This window comes from Phyllobates terribilis, unplaced genomic scaffold, assembly GCF_046119375.1.
Source record: "Phyllobates terribilis strain yellow unplaced genomic scaffold, ASM4611937v1 Scaffold_25__1_contigs__length_18738178, whole genome shotgun sequence".
In the NCBI taxonomy this organism is placed as follows: domain Eukaryota; kingdom Metazoa; phylum Chordata; class Amphibia; order Anura; family Dendrobatidae; genus Phyllobates; species Phyllobates terribilis.
Genome location: NW_027362785.1, coordinates 17,594,776 through 17,612,427, shown reverse-complemented (window position 1 = coordinate 17,612,427; position 17,652 = coordinate 17,594,776).

Genomic DNA, 17,652 nt, shown 5'->3' with positions numbered 1-17,652 from the left:
AAATCATCGGAAGGATGGATGTGTCGTATGTGTTGACAGCAGAACCCGAAGTTCTGCTGTGTCTGTGGGGGGGGGGCCGCCCATGGCACGATGCCCAGCCTGCCCCCAAGAACAATCCCACCCCCACTCCCCCCTCCTCCCTCCAACGGCCATCTTACTACACCTTTTCCTGCTTCCAAGAACTATCCCATTTCCATTCCAACTCCTCCCTCCCACAGCCATCTTGCTACACCTCTTACTTGTTGTGGGAGGCCCGGAAAGCCCCAATCCGGCCTATATCCACTACTAGATCCGTCCGGTGCATATTACCAGCCACCAGCACAGGTGGAAAAGCCCGTAGTCCCAGAGCACCCATCTGAAACTAATGTGACACCCTCTGCTCCAGTCCACGATGCTGAGACGCTTCCCCTGTTTCCTATGGGAGTCACCCACAACCCTGGGGATATCCTCCTCAACTCCCCAGAATTTCAGGCCAGACTGCTCTCCCTCCGCCAACATACTGTTACTCAAGACGATACGGAGCCAGATGAGGGATGGGCTCAAGATACTCCAGCCCCCCCCCTCCTTTACCCCATACGTCTCCTATGGCATCCTCCACCCCATATCCATTACCCGTACTCCGGCCCTTGCTCCAAGCAACTGCTGAAAGAGCACCACCCCTCAGCCCCTCAGAAGTCTGGGACCCCTGCCGCTCCCGTAATCTAGTAGACCCATCAGGACGCCCTGTCACTCTGTCAATAGGCTATGGTGACATCCTTACACATCGGGTGGGGGCCATGGTCAACCCTGCAAACACCTGTATGAGCCATGTTGGAGGATTGGCTCGCAAAATTTCCCTTGCTGTTGGTTCTACTCTGGCTGCAGAATGCCAGGCTCACTTAGCCGAAAACGGAGAGCTTTCAAAAGGCCATGGTTTCCACAAAAGCAGGACCCCTTAGTACGTATGAATCCGGCCTAGAATACATGAAACAGTTAAAAGCCTGGGCTCAGAATCGTTTGTCAGATCAAGCTGGGTCTGTACAAGATGTTCAACAAGACCCTGTTAAATCTGTGGAAAGATATGCTGCAAAACTCAGCATGCATTTTGAGGATCTCGGATACAGTTTTCACGTCAAGACGCAGGCCGCTCTGTTGGTTCAGGCCCTAGTAGATGGCCTACAAGACGCTCTCAGAGATGAAGTCCTGAGAGTACGGCCCGAGATTCGTTCTTCTTCTTTCAACGACGCGGTGGATATCGTTAAAGCTTTCCAAAAATCAATGCTAAAAATGGAAAAGGATACTAAGCCAAAGAAGAAAGCCGCTCCTGCCATGGTATATCAAGCTCAAGAAAGCTACCCACCCCCTGGCAACCAACATGGAATCAAGTGGGTAATGGTTAAAGGCACAGGTGATGATACTCCTCCCACATATAGAAAACAAGACAGAAGAGATGACAAGGGATCATCTAGAAACAGAAGACAATCTCGTGATTCTGAAGGATGAATGTTATGTTGGGAGTGTGGTAGCCTTGACCACATCCTCAGAGACTGTCACTTTACAGGTGGACCATCAACCACTGGAGTTCCTGGTGGACACTGGGGCGGCCACATCTGTCATTTCCTCTGCACAGCTCCCTCCTTCTATATCCCTATCACCGGATACCCTCACCTGTGTTGGGGTGGAAGGCCAACATATTTCCTCTCCACTCACAGTCCCTGTGTCTGCAGGACCGTTCACCGGAGTGCTCACAAGATTCTTGGTCTCTGAAACTTGCCCTGTCAATCTGTTGGGAGCCGATCTCTTAGAGCGGATGAAGGCAACAATTACCTTCGGAAACCATGGTATGGAGCTTCTTTTGCGGGACCCTCATTCCGAACAAGGGACTGAAGACCGCTGTGTTCTTAAAGCCTTCCCTCTCATGATGATGACCATACAACCTCACACTCTTCTTGATATTTCACAGTTCCCTTATTCTCTGTGGTCCAGTGGGCCAGAGGACGTCGGCCTCCTGCAGGTTCCCCCGGTCCGAGTACACCTCAAGCCTGGACACAGGTACCCACGGTTGCCACAATACCCCCTCAAGGCTGCACAAGAACAAAGCTTGAGTACCCAAGTCGCTTCCCTCCTGGAATCAGGAGTCCTTGTCAGATGTGTATCTCCATGCAATACACCCCTTTTTTCTGTAAAAAAGAAAACCGCTCCGGGAGAGCCTCCAAGATACCGGTTGGTTCAGGATCTCAGAGCCGTCAATGCAGCTACCATTTTAGAAACTCCAGTGGTACCCAACCCAAACACCCTTTTGTCTCAGGTGCCTCCAACGGCCACCTTGTTTACGGTGTTAGATCTGGCCAACGCCTTCTTCAGTATACCCTTACATGAAGATTCGTGGTTTCTTTCTGCCTTCACCTTTCAAGGAGCACAGCTTATATGGACCAGGACTCCGCAAAGAGCCCAGAACTCTCCTAACCAATTCACTTATTCTATGAAGTCTATTCTGGAGCCATGGGTTCAAGAGAACCATCAGGTCACCCTTCTACAGTATGTAGATGATCTTTTACTCTGTGGCACTGAAGAAAATTTGCCGGAGATGTCAGCATCCCTATTCTGGTTTCTTCACTCAGCTAACTGTAAAGTCTCGAAAGGCGAAGTCCAATGGTGTCTGCCCAAGGTCATTTTCCTCGGACATTGTATATCACAAGGTGCTAGACATCTGACTGAAGAAAGAAAACAAGCCATCATGGATATCACCTTCCCAACCACCTACTCCGCTATGCAGACTTTCCTTGGCCTCATCACTTACTGCAGGCAATGGATCCCTGATGCCTCAAAGCTCATGCAACCCCTGTACGATTGTTTCAAGGATGAAGGCTCAGTTTGGCTTCATGCTGAAGATCCACGTGTTTCTCATCAACACAGACTATGTTTTGACCGCCTTAAACAGGCTGTTGTTTTTGCCCCGGCCTTGGGCTTACCAGACTATACTCAGCCATTTCACTTTTTTGTCTCGAAATCGGAAGGTCATGCCTCTGGAGTTCTAGCACAACGCTATGATCATAAGTATCGGCCTTTGGGCTACTACTCAGCCCGCCTGGACCCTGTCGCCCGAACTGCCTCCACGTGCCTTAAGGCGGTCCACGCTGCTCACATCCTCTTTGACAAGTCAGCTGACCAGATGTCTGACTATCAATCCTGCCACTTTGCTTCCACCTTCTAGGGGGGAAGGTGAAGAGGGTGAAGATCCATTGGTGGAACCTCATGATTGTATAAAAATTTTGCAGGAAGAGACTTCTACTCCAGAGAATATGGTGGCACATCCGCTCGCAGACCCTCAAGGGAAGTTCCACACGGGATATGCTGTCACAACGGACCTAACAGTCCTCAAGGCTGAAGCTCTACCACCATACATGTCTGCACAAGAGGCTGAACTTGTGGCTCTCACAGAGGCCTGCCACCTGGCAGCAGGAACAAAGGCGAATATGTATATACCGATTCCAGGTATGGACATGGAATTTGCAATGATTCTGGACTCTTGTGGAAGTCTAGAGGATTCATCACAGCTGCAGGTACACCAGTGAAACATGTCTCATGGATTAAGGCCCTAATGAAGGCCCTGGAACTACCCATTTAGGTTGCTGTTATGAAGGTCAAGGCTCATGGAAGACTAGAATCCAGAGAAGCCAGGGGCAATCACCTAGCTGACCAAGCAGCCAAGACTGCAGCAGTGGAGAATGTGTCATCAAAGTGGCAGGAAAAGGAAGAAGAGATGGGAGAGACTCTGCAAACCGTAGCTGTGGCGCTCACTAGAGCAAGAGCCAAGGAACAGCCGGCGGAAGACCATACAAGTCCAGCGGAGACACGAGTGGAATCCAGGGGGGTCAGGATGCCTAAAGAAAAATTGTGTGAGGAACAAAGGAAGACCCCCCACTGAAGAAGTCAAGCAATGGAAAGCGGCAGGAGCCGTGCTGGCAGGTCGCAAAGATTCAAAGGTCAACTCGACTCTTTACCAAGTGGATGGGAAGCCTTGCTTGCCTAGACGCATGTACTCAGCTGTGGCAGCATGGGCTCACGGGCCTACACACAGAGGAAAGAATCAAGCCTTGGCATGTATCAAGAAACTGTACTTTGCACCCGGAATCTCTTCCACTGTGACTGCATACTCAAAATTCTGCTCTGTCTGCGCTACCTGCAACCCAACGTGTACGGCACGGGTCCCTCTCCAACACCTGGCTAAACCAGACTACCCTTGGCAGAGAATACAAGTCGACCATATCCAAATGCCTAAAGCAGGAAAATAGGAGTACGTTTTGGTAGCCGTGGATATGTTCTCAGCCTGGCCCGAGGCCTACCCGGTTGTCAACATGACTGCTAAAGTCACAGCCAAGAAACTGATCACCGAAATTGCCTGCAGATTTGGAGTTCCCCAAGTCATAGAATCGGATCAAGAACCAGCTTTCACAGCAAATATCTACGAAGAACTCTGGAACATGTTGGGAACAGATTTGGGCCTCCACACTCCATACCATCCTGCCAGTTCAGGCAAAGTGGAAAGGATGAATTCCACACTCAAGACCCAGCTCTTGAAAATGACCCAAGATCATCCCCTCCCCTGGCCCGACCCACTCCCCATAGTATTGCATCACATCACACACACTTCTCAGGCCAAACATGGGCTGACTCCCTATAAAATTTTGTTTGGGACCCCACCCAAGATAGGAGAGATTAGGCCCCAAGAGTTGTCTGAAACACATGATAGAGTGGTAAAATTTGTGATTGCCTTGTCTAGAGAATTGACTAACACCCGCTCTCCAGTATCTGCTTCTCTCCCAGAATCTACAGGTGATGCAGTACATGATTTCATCCCAGGCGATCTAGTGTATGTGAAGAAGTTTGTCCGGAAAGACTGCCTCCAGCCGCGGTTCGAGGGACCGTACACTGTGCTTCTCACCACCCCGACGGCTCTGAAGCTTGAGGGCAAGAGCACCTGGATTCACGCCTCCCACTGCAAGAGAGACAGAACGAGTCTATAAAAGATGACTACCTTCTTCTATATCCTTTCCATATGCTTACTGTCTGTCCCAGAGTGGACAGCTACCACACAGGGGTAGATACCTCCTTCTTCTCAAGTTGGTTGGGAGGGCTCAAGGGATTCTTCCAACAAGTTTGTCTAGTAATGGGAGGCCTACTAGTATTGGGCCTGGTGGTCCTGTGCTGCACAGTCCCCTTATATAGAGAAATATACTCCTTTGAACAAGCCTGACCAGACCCCCCCCCATGATAAAGTCCAATTGAAAGATTCAGTTTAGGATCAGTTGGGAGAACTCCATGTGTCACCCAGGATAGGGCTCGATTGTCTGGGGGCGTCCCATAAGGGGGCAGCTTCTAAGATGATTGGGTGAAGAAATCCACCTCCCCTCTCCCCACACATGGACAGTCTCAAAGGCCCCGAAGCAAAGGAAAGCTTAGTGTTTAGGGGGGAATGTCGGGGAAAAAGAGAATATATATATTTGTAACTTTTATACTTTTGTAACTTTTATACGCTTTTTTGCTAATGTACTAACCACCATTTTGTGTCATATAACAATAAGCTTTCCTTGCTACGTAATACTCAAATCGAAACTTAAACTAAGACAGTTCCAGTGTTGCCAAGACTTATTTCAGAGAAACGAAACAAGATTATAAGCTGACGGCTGCAATATCTGCCCAGAGACTGAGATAAGGAGATGTGGACCAATCAGGAGTGGCCAGACATTGGACTTTCATGGCTTACCCCGCCCCGGACAACCCCTTTCCCCTCCCATTATGTAGTGTATTTAGATTTGTGCATGTAAAAAATAAATTCAGAACATTGCTGAGGACGTTGTCTGTAGTAGCCTTCTGAGCATGCTCTGAGCTTGAACCAGCTTGTTGTCTGACTCATTCTTTGAATGGTTGACCCATGCTCATAGTTTGAATTTGGAGTGACTGGAGGACGAGTGGAATGTCATCACGACCCCCACAAAGTGTGTCCCATAGCCTGTTAGGGTGATGGGGAAAGTGTGTCCCATAGCCTGTTAGGGTGATGGGAAAGTGTGTCCCATAGCCTGTTAGGATGATGGGGAAAGTGTGTCCCATAGCCTGTTAGGATGATGGGAAAGTGTGTCCCATAGCCTGTTAGGGTGATGGGAAAATGTGTCCCATAGCCTGTCAGCCTGGTGGGAAAGTGTGTCCCATAGCCTGTTAGGGTGAGGGGAAAGTGTGTCCCATAGCCTGTTAGGGTGATGGGAAAGTGTGTCCCATAGCCTGTTAGGATGATGGGGAAAGTGTGTCCCATAGCCTGTTAGGATGATGGGAAAGTGTGTCCCATAGCCTGTTAGGATGATGGGGAAAGTGTGTCCCATAGCCTGTTAGGATGATGGGGAAAGTGTGTCCCATAGCCTGTTAGGATGATGGGGAAAATGTGTCCCATAGTCTGTTAGGGTGATGGGAAAGTGTGTCCCATAGTCTGTTAGGGTGATGGGAAAGTGTGTCCCATAGTCTGTTAGGGTGATGGGAAAGTGTGTCCCATAGCCTGTTAGGATGATGGGAAAGTGTGTCCCATAGCCTGTTAGAATGATGGGAAAGTGTGTCCCATAGCCTGTTAGGGTGTTGGGAAAGTGTGTCCCATAGCCTGTTAGGGTGATGGGGAAAGTGTGTCCCATAGCCTGTTAGGATGATGGGGAAAGTGTGTCCCATAGCCTGTTAGGGTGTTGGGAAAGTGTGTCCCATAGCCTGTTAGGGTGATGGGGAAAGTGTGTCCCATAGCCTGTTAGGATGATGGGGAAAGTGTGTCCCATAGCCTGTTAGGATGATGGGAAAGTGTGTCCCATAGCCTGTTAGGGTGATGGGGAAAGTGTGTCCCATAGCCTGTTAGGGTGATGGGGAAAGTGTGTCCCATAGCCTGTTAGGATGATGGGAAAGTGTGTCCCATAGCCTGTTAGGGTGTTGGGAAAGTGTGTCCCATAGCCTGTTAGGATGATGGGGAAAGTGTGTCCCATAGCCTGTTAGGATGATGGGGAAAGTGTGTCCCATAGCCTGTTAGGGTGATGGGGAAAGTGTGTCCCATAGCCTGTTAGGGTGTTGGGAAAGTGTGTCCCATAGCCTGTTAGGTTGATGGGGAAAGTGTGTCCCATAGCCTGTTAGGGTGATGGGGAAAGTGTGTCCCATAGCCTGTTAGGGTGATGGGGAAAGTGTGTCCCATAGCCTGTTAGGGTGATGGGGAAAAGTGTGTCCCATAGCCTGTTAGGGTGTTGGGAAAGTGTTGTTGACAGCCTGTAAGGGTGGTGAAGAAAGTGTTGTTATCCGCCAGGGAGACAGCCTACATAGCCGCTGTCACCCACAGTCAAGAGTTCCCAGAACGCAGGTAACGTGCTACCTTTTGGACCTTCATCAACCAGCTGAAAAACAGGACCAGTCACTGACCCAGAGCAGGTCCCAGAGGGTTCGCTTCTGGCTACCTATAGCCAGGAGTTTCAGACTACAATACCTGTAGATGCCAGTACATTTCCAAACCAAAGAGCTTCCACTGATCAAACCATGGCTTCCAGACCTTTTGGAGCCAGTGGTTAGTAATGAATATTGGGATTTGCATCGATCCGATATTCATGGGAGATATATTTTCGGCATCGTAGCAAAGGGATGAACAGAACACATTCACTTACATCACTGTAGGGCTACTCTATCCCCTCCATCTTAATAACTTGACAGATGATGCTATCCACGCCATATTTTATTTAGAAAGGTAAAATCTCGATAAGAAACATGACGACAGTGTCTACCACTTGGGACCTCCAGGGCCAAAATTCTCCTGTAAGTTTAGGATCTTATGAAAGACCTTGCACAACCAGACACCACTTGAGCTCACCAAGGGGAGGTATGCGGGTATAACCTTGTTCTAATAAAAAGCAGTATTTGGGTCATTTGTCAGTCCTGGAAGGTACAGCTTGCTGTGGTTCTGTCTGGTTTCCTAAGGAGCACCTCCCTCCGCTAAGCTCTGAGCCATTTCTGTGACATCTTGTTTAGTAATTATATTTTGTTATTCCTTTTTATTTCATGTAATTGTATATTTTGTATTGTTTTGTTCCCATTTTGTATCATCTTTGTATATTCTTATAGACACTGCCTATCCTTCTGGATGAAATATATAAGATGTAATAGTTCTGTTCCAGCTTGCTCTGTAAACCGCACCCATAAAGCTATACGCTACCTGTAACGGATGTCCAATCAGCCTGTATAAATGATTGGTGGTGACAACAAAATCACACAAAAATCATCAATGGAAATCACATTTATTAACCAATGGAGGCCTGGATGTGGAGTCACCCCCTAAATTAAAGTGGAAAAACCCACTACAGGCTGATCCAACTGTGATGTAATGAGCTTAAAACAAGTCAAAATGAGGCTGAGTATTGTGTGTGGCCTCCACGTGTCTGTATGACCTCCCTACAACGCCTGGGCATGCTCCTGATGAGGCTGAGTATTGTGTGTGGCCTCCACGTGCCTGTATGACCTCCCTACAATGCCTGGGCATGCTCCTGATGAGGCTGAGTATTGTGTGTGGCCTCCACGTGCCTGTATGACCTCCCTACAATGCCTGGGCATGCTCCTGATGAGGCTGAGTATTGTGTGTGACCTCCACGTGCCTGTATGATCTCCCTACAACGCCTGGGCATGCTCCTGATGAGGCTGAGTATTGTGTGTGGCCTCCACGTGCCTGTATGACCTCCCTACAACGCCTGGGCATGCTCCTGATGAGGCTGAGTATTGTGTGTGGCCTCCACGTGCTTGTATGACCTCCCTACAACGCCTGGGCATGCTCCTGATGAGGCTGAGTATTGTGTGTGGCCTCCACGTGCCTGTATGACCTCCCTACAATGCCTGGGCATGCTCCTGATGAGGCTCAGTATTGTGTGTGGCCTCCACGTGCCTGCATGACCTCCCTACAACGCCTGGGCATGCTCCTGATGAGGCTGAGTATTGTGTGTGGTCTCCACGTGCCTGTATGACCTCCCTACAACGCCTGGGCAGGCTCCTGATGAGGCTGAGTATTGTGTGTGGTCTCCACGTGCCTGCATGACCTCCCTACAACGCCTGGGCATGCTCCTGATGAGGCTGAGTATTGTGTGTGGTCTCCACGTGCCTGTATGACCTCCCTACAATGCCTGGGCATGCTCCTGATGAGGCTGAGTATTGTGTGTGGTCTCCATGTGCCTGCATGACCTCCCTACAACGCCTGGGCATGCTCCTGATGAGGCTGAGTATTGTGTGTGGCCTCCACGTGCCTGTATGACCTCCCTACAATGCCTGGGCATGCTCCTGATGAGGCTGAGTATTGTGTGTGGCCTCCACGTGCCTGTATGACCTCCCTACAACGCCTGGGTATGCTCCTGATGAGGCTGAGTATTGTGTGTGGCCTCCACATGCCTGTATGACCTCCCTACAACGCCTGGGCATTCTCCTGATGAGGCTGAGTATTGTGTGTGGCCTCCACGTGCCTGTATGACCTCCCTACAACGCCTGGGCATGCTCCTGATGAGGCTGAGTATTGTGTGTGGCCTCCACGTGCCTGTATGACCTCCCTACAACGCCTGGCCATGCTCCTGATGAGGCTGAGTATTGTGTGTGGCCTCCACGTGCCTGTATGACCTCCCTACAATGCCTGGGCATGCTCCTGATGAGGCTGAGTATTGTGTGTGGCCTCCACGTGCCTGTATGACCTCCCTACAACGCCTGGGCATGCTCCTGATGAGGCTGAGTACTGTGTGTGGCCTCCACGTGCCTGTATGACCTCCCTACAATGCCTGGGCATGCTCCTGATGAGGCTGAGTATTGTGTGTGTGACGCGCCCCCTGGGCCATGTTTGGGGAATACCCGGAGCCGGATCTGTTGGGGGTGGTAGTCCTCGTGGCGGTGACCCGGTCCGTGCCCAGGGTGTCAAACTAAGTGGCGATGTTTTTAGTGGCAGATGGGATATTGTTCGACTACGCCACCCGTTGAATGCGGTTACGAAACCGCCGCTGCAGGGCAGACCGCTGAGGCCGGTGGTACAGTTGTGCAGCGTGGGTAGTATAACCCCCAACGGGAGGGGTATGGCCTCAGGGCAGCGGACGTGGATGATGGGGATGGTAGAATTGCACGCAGGCACCAGGAACCACTCAGAGACGGTGCGGTGTAGTTCAGGGTCTTTACTGGTGACAAAGATAGACCCTCCCGGGAGTACTGGCTAGCGGTCGGGGTCTGGTCAGTCCGTGAGCAGACAGGATCTCCCCTGGCCAGGCGGAGTTGTAGGCCTCCCCAACTAACTGTACTCTTCTTGGCTACCTTGCTAGAAGCGGGTAAAAGTAGCCCACGTCCCTGAGTGTACCGTGTGGTGCTCACCCGTATGGCCGGTGACTCGGGGCCTTCTGGTAGCCTCCGCTCCACGACGGCGGTGCTGGTCCCTTGCGTGTGACCGTGCCTTCGGGTTTCTTGGCCAGAGGACCTGAAATCCCCTGCCGGTCGGTTTCTGCTGCTGGGTATGGAACAGTCCCCACAGCCTCGGACTCCGTGTCCGGTGAGATCTCTTCAGCCAAGGCGAGCTATCTAGCTTCCAGCCTCTGGCACTCACTCCTGCTCCTACAGAGCTCCTGTTCTTATTTTCCCTGTAACTGATCCACACCAGACCAGACTGTGTCTCTGTCTGTGTTCTTTTTCTAACCCCACCTCAGCCCCAGTTTATATAGGGGAAGTTCTTCCCCTCCCAGGACTGGGCAGGAGGTGTGGCATGCTTAGGATTCCTGACCAGGAGACCTCCCACCTGCTCACAGACGTAATATTGCTATTACTGTGGTAACCAGACCCCTGGGGTCCACATTCCCCCCTAGTAAAATTTAGTACTCCGGGACTAAACATATTTTTTGAAAACATAACAGGGTATAAACAGGAACAATACAATAAGGAAAAACATGTTAACGTGGTCACGGCGTGTCCGCAACCGGGTGCAATTTTTGAAGCAAAAAGGGTGTCCATTTCACCAAAGAACAGGGAGCCGTAACCAGGTAGGGGTCTGTCCTGCCCCGAGTCTTTAACAGTCTTTAGTCCGTTCCTGGGTTACGCTCCAAACATATATACAATAAAGTTCTAGTAAATCCACAAAAGATACCTATAAAATAACTGGAAAAACCTAATTATTTACAAGCAACAGTAAACAGGTAAATATTAATAAAACAGTCTAAACACTTTAGATCCTCCAACGTACGGGCAACTGGCCTCTAGTGGCTCTAGTGGACCTACGGAGCTCACTAACTGGTCCTGCACTACAGGGTGTAGGAGCTGTTAAAGGTAAGCTGGGCAGCTGTCTACGGACTCTTTGGCTCACTAGGGGCACGGCAGGCTCACTATAAGCAGAGGGTCGATTCTCCTGGTCTGCTTGTGTGGGGTCTTCTGCCTCCTGGACCGGCTGCTCTTCCAGCTCTACCTGTTTTTCCGTAGGCACTTGGGATGCTGGCTGGAGGAAGGTGAGGACGGGTACCACAACAGCGCCATTTACTTGTGTCCAAGACCGAGGGAAGTCTCCGAGTACAGTACTGACCATCTCTTCCCTTTCCTCTGCGGGTCAAGGGTTTTCTTGATCTTCTTCAGGGTTTCGTAGCTGCTCGGGACACTTCTTCAGGTGATCTCGGGAGACAATGGCTGTGGTTTCTCCTCCATCCTTACTGATTGTGCAGACTTTCGGGTTTTCATGGCTTGAGGGCAGTACGGTGTACGGGTCCTTCTCCCACTGGTCGTCCAACTTGTGGAGCCGTCTTTTCCTCTTCAAGACCTGCTCTCCAGTTACCAGGGGAACAGCGGGAGCATACTGGTTGTAAGTCTTCTCCTGTCTTTCTCTTGCTTGACGGAGCCTTCGCTCAACGCTCTCCTGTACTTTCCGGTACTGCTGCTGCCTCTCTGTGTCCCAGTCTGCTTCTGGTGAAGTGTCCTCGGGTGTCAGGACTCCCATATCCAGATCAACAGGCAGCTTACCAGGTCTTGCTCTCATTAGGTAAGCCGGGGTACAGTTGGTAGAACCTACAGGGATGTGGTTGTATAGGTCCACCAGATCAGGCAATTTCTCAGGCCACAGACTGCGTTCTTCCAGGGGCAATGTTTTCAGAAGGTCTATCACCACCTGGTTCATCTTCTCGCAGAGTCCATTGGTTTGCGGATGATAGGGTGTTGTTCTTATCTTCCGGCAGCCATACAGAGTGCAGAACTCCTGGAAGACTTCCGCTTCAAAGGCAGGTCCTTGGTCCGTCAGCACCTGCTCTGGGTATCCGTGTGGACGGCAGAAGTGCTGCTGGAAGGCTCTAGCTGCTGTTTGAGCCGTTAAGTCCTTGACGGGGACTACAACCAAGAACCGGGAGTAGTGATACACGATGGTTAACGCATAGACGTAGCCACTTCTGCTGGGGGTCAGTTTTACATGGTCCAAGGCTACCAGTTCCAACAGCTGCCTGGTGACGATGGACTGCAGGGGAGTCTTCTGGCTGGCACGGTCCTTCCTTCTTAGGTTGCATGGGCCACAGTCTCTGCACCACCTCTCGATGGTTCCTCTCATGCCTACCCAGTGGAACCGCCCGCGCAGCAGGAACTCCAGCTTCTTCCATCCGAAGTGCCCAGCTCCGTCGTGGTATGCCTCCAGTACCATTGCCGCGTCTCTTCTTGGCACCACTACTTGCCAGACCAGTTCATGCGTCCGGGAGTTAACCATTCTGCGGCACAACTTCCTCTTGTAAAGGAACAGTCGACTCTTCTCAGCCCACAGTTGCTTGGTCTCCTCCGGAGCGTCTGGGTCAAGGCGGGCATCTGGCTGAGTCAGCATCTCCTTCACCAGTCGGACGGCGGGGTCACTGTCTTGCGTTTCTGCCCAGTTGTAATGAGGTAAGGGGTTGAACGTAGCGGATTGCTTACCCCTTACACGGTGGGAATACTGGGTAGTCCCATGACGGTGAAACGCGGGGAGTTCAACTTCTTCCAGTTCCTCTGGATCTTCCCCTACGTCCGGTAGGTTTGGCATTCTGGACAAGGCATCCGCGTTGGTATTGGAGCGTCCTGCCCGGTATTTAATCGTGAACTCATAGTTGGACAGGCGGGCCATCCATCTCTGCTCCAGGGCACCGAGTCTTGCAGTGTCCAGGTGTGTCAACGGGTTGTTATCCGTGTACACGGTGAACCGGGAAGAGGCGAGGTAGTGCTTAAAGCGTTCGGTGACTGCCCACACCACTGCCAGGAACTCTAGCTTGAATGAGCTGTAATTCTCAGGGTTTCTTTCGGTGGGTCGCAGTTTTCGGCTAGCGTAAGCAATTACCCGTTCTCTCCCCTGCTGGATCTGGGACAGTACGGCTCCTAGCCCGATGTTACTTGCGTCGGTGTAGAGGATAAAGGGCTGGCTGTAATCCGGGTACGCCAGGATTTCATCCCCCGTGAGGGCCATCTTCAGCTGGCGGAAGGACTCTTCTTCCAGCTTCTCCCATCTGAAGGGCGGCTTCTGGTTCTTGGCCTTCCTGGACTGGCCTATCAGGAGGTCCTGCATAGGAGCTGCCTTTTTGGTGAAACTGGGAATGAATCTTCGGTAGTAGCCTACCAACCCGAGGAACTGCCGCACTTCCTTTACGCTGGAGGGTCTTGGCCATTCCTTAATCGCGGTGATCTTATCAGGGTCGAGAGCCACTCCGTCAGCACTCACCACGTGTCCCAGGTACTGCACTTTTGGTTTTAGCAGGTGACACTTCGACGGTTTCACCTTCAGACAGTAGTTTGCCAGGGCTTCAAACACTTCCGCCAGGTGTTTCAGGTGGTCCTCGTAGGTTTTGGAATAAACTATAACATCGTCCAGGTACAGCAGGACCGTCTCAAAGTTCCGGTGTCCCAGACAGCATTCCATCAATCGTTGGAAGGTTCCTGGTGCGTTGCAGAGTCCGAACGGCATGCAGGTAAACTCGCTAAGTCCCATCGGGGTGGTGAATGCGGTCTTCTCCCGGTCCGCCTCAGCTACAGGAACCTGCCAGTACCCGCTAGTGAGATCCAAAGTGGAGAAGAAGTTAGCAGATTTTAAAGCAGCCAAAGACTCCTCTATCCTTGGTAAGGGGTACGCATCTTTGTGTGTGATACGGTTGATTTTCCGGTAATCTACACACATTCTCATGGTGTTGTCTTTCTTTTTAACCAAGACTAGTGGAGCTGCCCAGGGGCTACAGCTATCCCTGATTACCCCAGCCTCCTTCATGTCTCTAAGCATCCCCTTGGCGTGTTGGTAGTGTGCAGGGGGTACGGGACGATACCTCTCCTTTATGGGAGGATGGTCTCCCGTGGGGATGTGATGTTCCACTCCCTTCACTCGCCCGAAGTCTAGCGGGTGTTTACTGAACACTCTCTCGTATTCCTGGAGCACCCGGTAGACTCCCTGCTTTTGGTGAGCGGGTGTGGAGTCAGTACCCAAATGCAGTTGCTGACACCAGTCCTCCATTTGTTGCTTAGAGCCGTTACCTTCCTCTGGATGAGATGGAGGCAAGGGTTCCACGGACTGTACAGAATTTTGGTTGATGGTATACAATTTGGCTAGCGTAGCATACCGGGGCAGGTACACTTCCCTCTTCCCGATATTTATTATGCGAACGGGCACCCTCCCATGGCGTACATCAACCACCCCCCGTGCCGTCAAAATGGTGGGCCTACTATCTGAGTAGACTGGTTCTACCATTGCCTGGTAATCTCTACCTCTCAGACCAATAGCTGCCCGACACCAAATCATCATTTCACTTTTCGGGGGCATGGCAATAGGGAAAGGGTCACACATTCTCACGCTACCAATCTCACCACCGGAGAGTTCCACCTGTTGCCGTCGCATCAGTGCCCGGATCTCTTTTTGGAGCACTCGCTGCTGGCCAGAGCTGGCGTTCTTGGCAACCTGCTGTAAAATAAGAATCACCTCTGCAAGACAATTTTCAATCACATTAGTTCCTAGAGTTATCTTTGGGTGACTCTCGCGCTTGTCAATGTCCACAATGATCAGTCCCTGTGCTGCCAATTCGACTTTACCGATTTTAATGGTCATCTCTTTAAATCCGATCTGTGGCACGGGCTGACCATTGCTGGCGATGATACTCAAGTCGTCGTCAGGGTAGCGGGTTATATCCGAGTCATTCCAGTACTGCTTGAAGAGCACATACGGGATGGTGGTGACCTGTGACCCGGTGTCAAGTAGGGCACTCATAGGAATGCCATCCAGTACTACAGGTAAGATTGGACGTCCTCCCACGTATTTGTCACGCCAGTTCGATGGGCCTGGTGATCTTATTCCTAGGGGTTGGCCCTCTACCCCAGGTTGTGCCAGTTTAAAAGGACAGTACCTTGCCATATGTCCGGGTTGATTGCAGCGGCGGCAGATGGGTTGTCCGTCCTCGTTGTATCGGTCGCTGGGTCTTCCTCTGGCCGGTGGGGTCCTCCTTGGTCGGCGCCACGGGATATCCTCCGGTCCGGATGCCAGCTGGATCTTCCCTGGAGTGGGAACCTGTAAAGACTGCACAGTTCGGGTTAGCCCGGCAACGCTTTTAGTTAGCTCTTGGACCTGATGGTGCAGGTCTGTAGCCGGGTCATTGCTTAAAGCCTGCGCATCAGCTCCCACAGGCCCTGCCGACAAGGGCGCCGTCTCCTGGTGGTAAGTGGTAGCAGGGCGCTTGTGGGTCACAGCGCCACCTGGTGCCGGTTCTCGGAGCACCCGGATGGCTCTGTCCTTGAACTGTGCAAAGTCCAGATGAGGGTCCTGTAAGGCCATGGCCCGCAACTGGGTTCGGTGGGCATTACAATGTAGACCCTCTATAAATTGTTCAGTCAACAGTTTGTCTTCGTTTCCCACGCCGTCAGGGTCGGCCTGCTTAATGGCTCTCAGGGCCTCTTGTAGGTTTAGCGCATAGTCCCTTATATTCTCATGTGCTCGCTGCTTGCACCCGTAGAATCTAAGCTTGATCTCGGCTGAGGTACGGGTATCAAAGGTGTCCTTCAGCCGGGCTAGTATCTCTGCGACAGTCCTCCTCCTCCCAAGTGGCCAGGACTTTACCTCCCTTTGGGCTGCCCCTGTTAATTGAGCCACCAGGATGCTCACTTTTTGCTCTTCTGTGAGGGGGTACACCTGGAAGAGGCTATCCAGCCTTTCTCTGAAGTCATTTAGGGTATGTGACTCCCCTGAGTACTGGGGTAGCCAGGCTGCCCCCGGGATGTAGGGCATGGTGAAAGGCATGACCGCAGCAGCGGTGGTGCTGGCGGTGGCTGTGGCAGTGAAGCTCTCCTCCGTATCCGACATCCTCCTCCCCCCTAGTGGACCGTGGCCTACCTTGCGATGATCCTCTTCCGTAGGCCGCGGCTCCGCAGTGGATCGTCAGGGTTGAGGACCTTCCGTCGCGCTCCTGTGACGTCGGCGTCTGCTGGGCTCCTTCCAGGACCTTACGCAACGTCCGGACGTGAGGCGGGGCTTCAGTTCTAGCGCGCTTTCGGAGTCCACGCCCCTCTTCTTCCCGCGCGGCGTCCTCAAGATGGCGTCCAATGGCGGGAAGACTCCACGGATGGCGGGAAGAAGGCAAAAGATGGCGTCGGATGGCGGGAAAACTCCACGGATGGCGAGAAGAAGGCAAAAGATGGCGTCGAATGGCGGGAATCTTCACCACAGGTAAGTTTAACAGTCTTTTTCAGGCACGCAGTACCCGGTGGTTGCGGGCACGAGATCCTGCCGACTACGCCAAAAGTTGACGCGCCCCCTGGGCCATGTTTGGGGAATACCCGGAGCCGGATCTGTTGGGGGTGGTAGTCCTCGTGGCGGTGACCCGGTCCGTGCCCAGGGTGTCAAACTAAGTGGCGATGTTTTTAGTGGCAGATGGGATATTGTTCGACTACGCCACCCGTTGAATGCGGTTACGAAACCGCCGCTGCAGGGCAGACCGCTGAGGCCGGTGGTACAGTTGTGCAGCGTGGGTAGTATAACCCCCAACGGGAGGGGTATGGCCTCAGGGCAGCGGACGTGGATGATGGGGATGGTAGAATTGCACGCAGGCACCAGGAACCACTCAGAGACGGTGCGGTGTAGTTCAGGGTCTTTACTGGTGACAAAGATAGACCCTCCCGGGAGTACTGGCTAGCGGTCGGGGTCTGGTCAGTCCGTGAGCAGACAGGATCTCCCCTGGCCAGGCGGAGTTGTAGGCCTCCCCAACTAACTGTACTCTTCTTGGCTACCTTGCTAGAAGCGGGTAAAAGTAGCCCACGTCCCTGAGTGTACCGTGTGGTGCTCACCCGTATGGCCGGTGACTCGGGGCCTTCTGGTAGCCTCCGCTCCACGACGGCGGTGCTGGTCCCTTGCGTGTGACCGTGCCTTCGGGTTTCTTGGCCAGAGGACCTGAAATCCCCTGCCGGTCGGTTTCTGCTGCTGGGTATGGAACAGTCCCCACAGCCTCGGACTCCGTGTCCGGTGAGATCTCTTCAGCCAAGGCGAGCTCTACAGCTTCCAGCCTCTGGCACTCACTCCTGCTCCTACAGAGCTCCTGTTCTTATTTTCCCTGTAACTGATCCACACCAGACCAGACTGTGTCTCTGTCTCTGTCTGTGTTCTTTTTCTAACCCCACCTCAGCCCCAGTTTATATAGGGGAAGTTCTTCC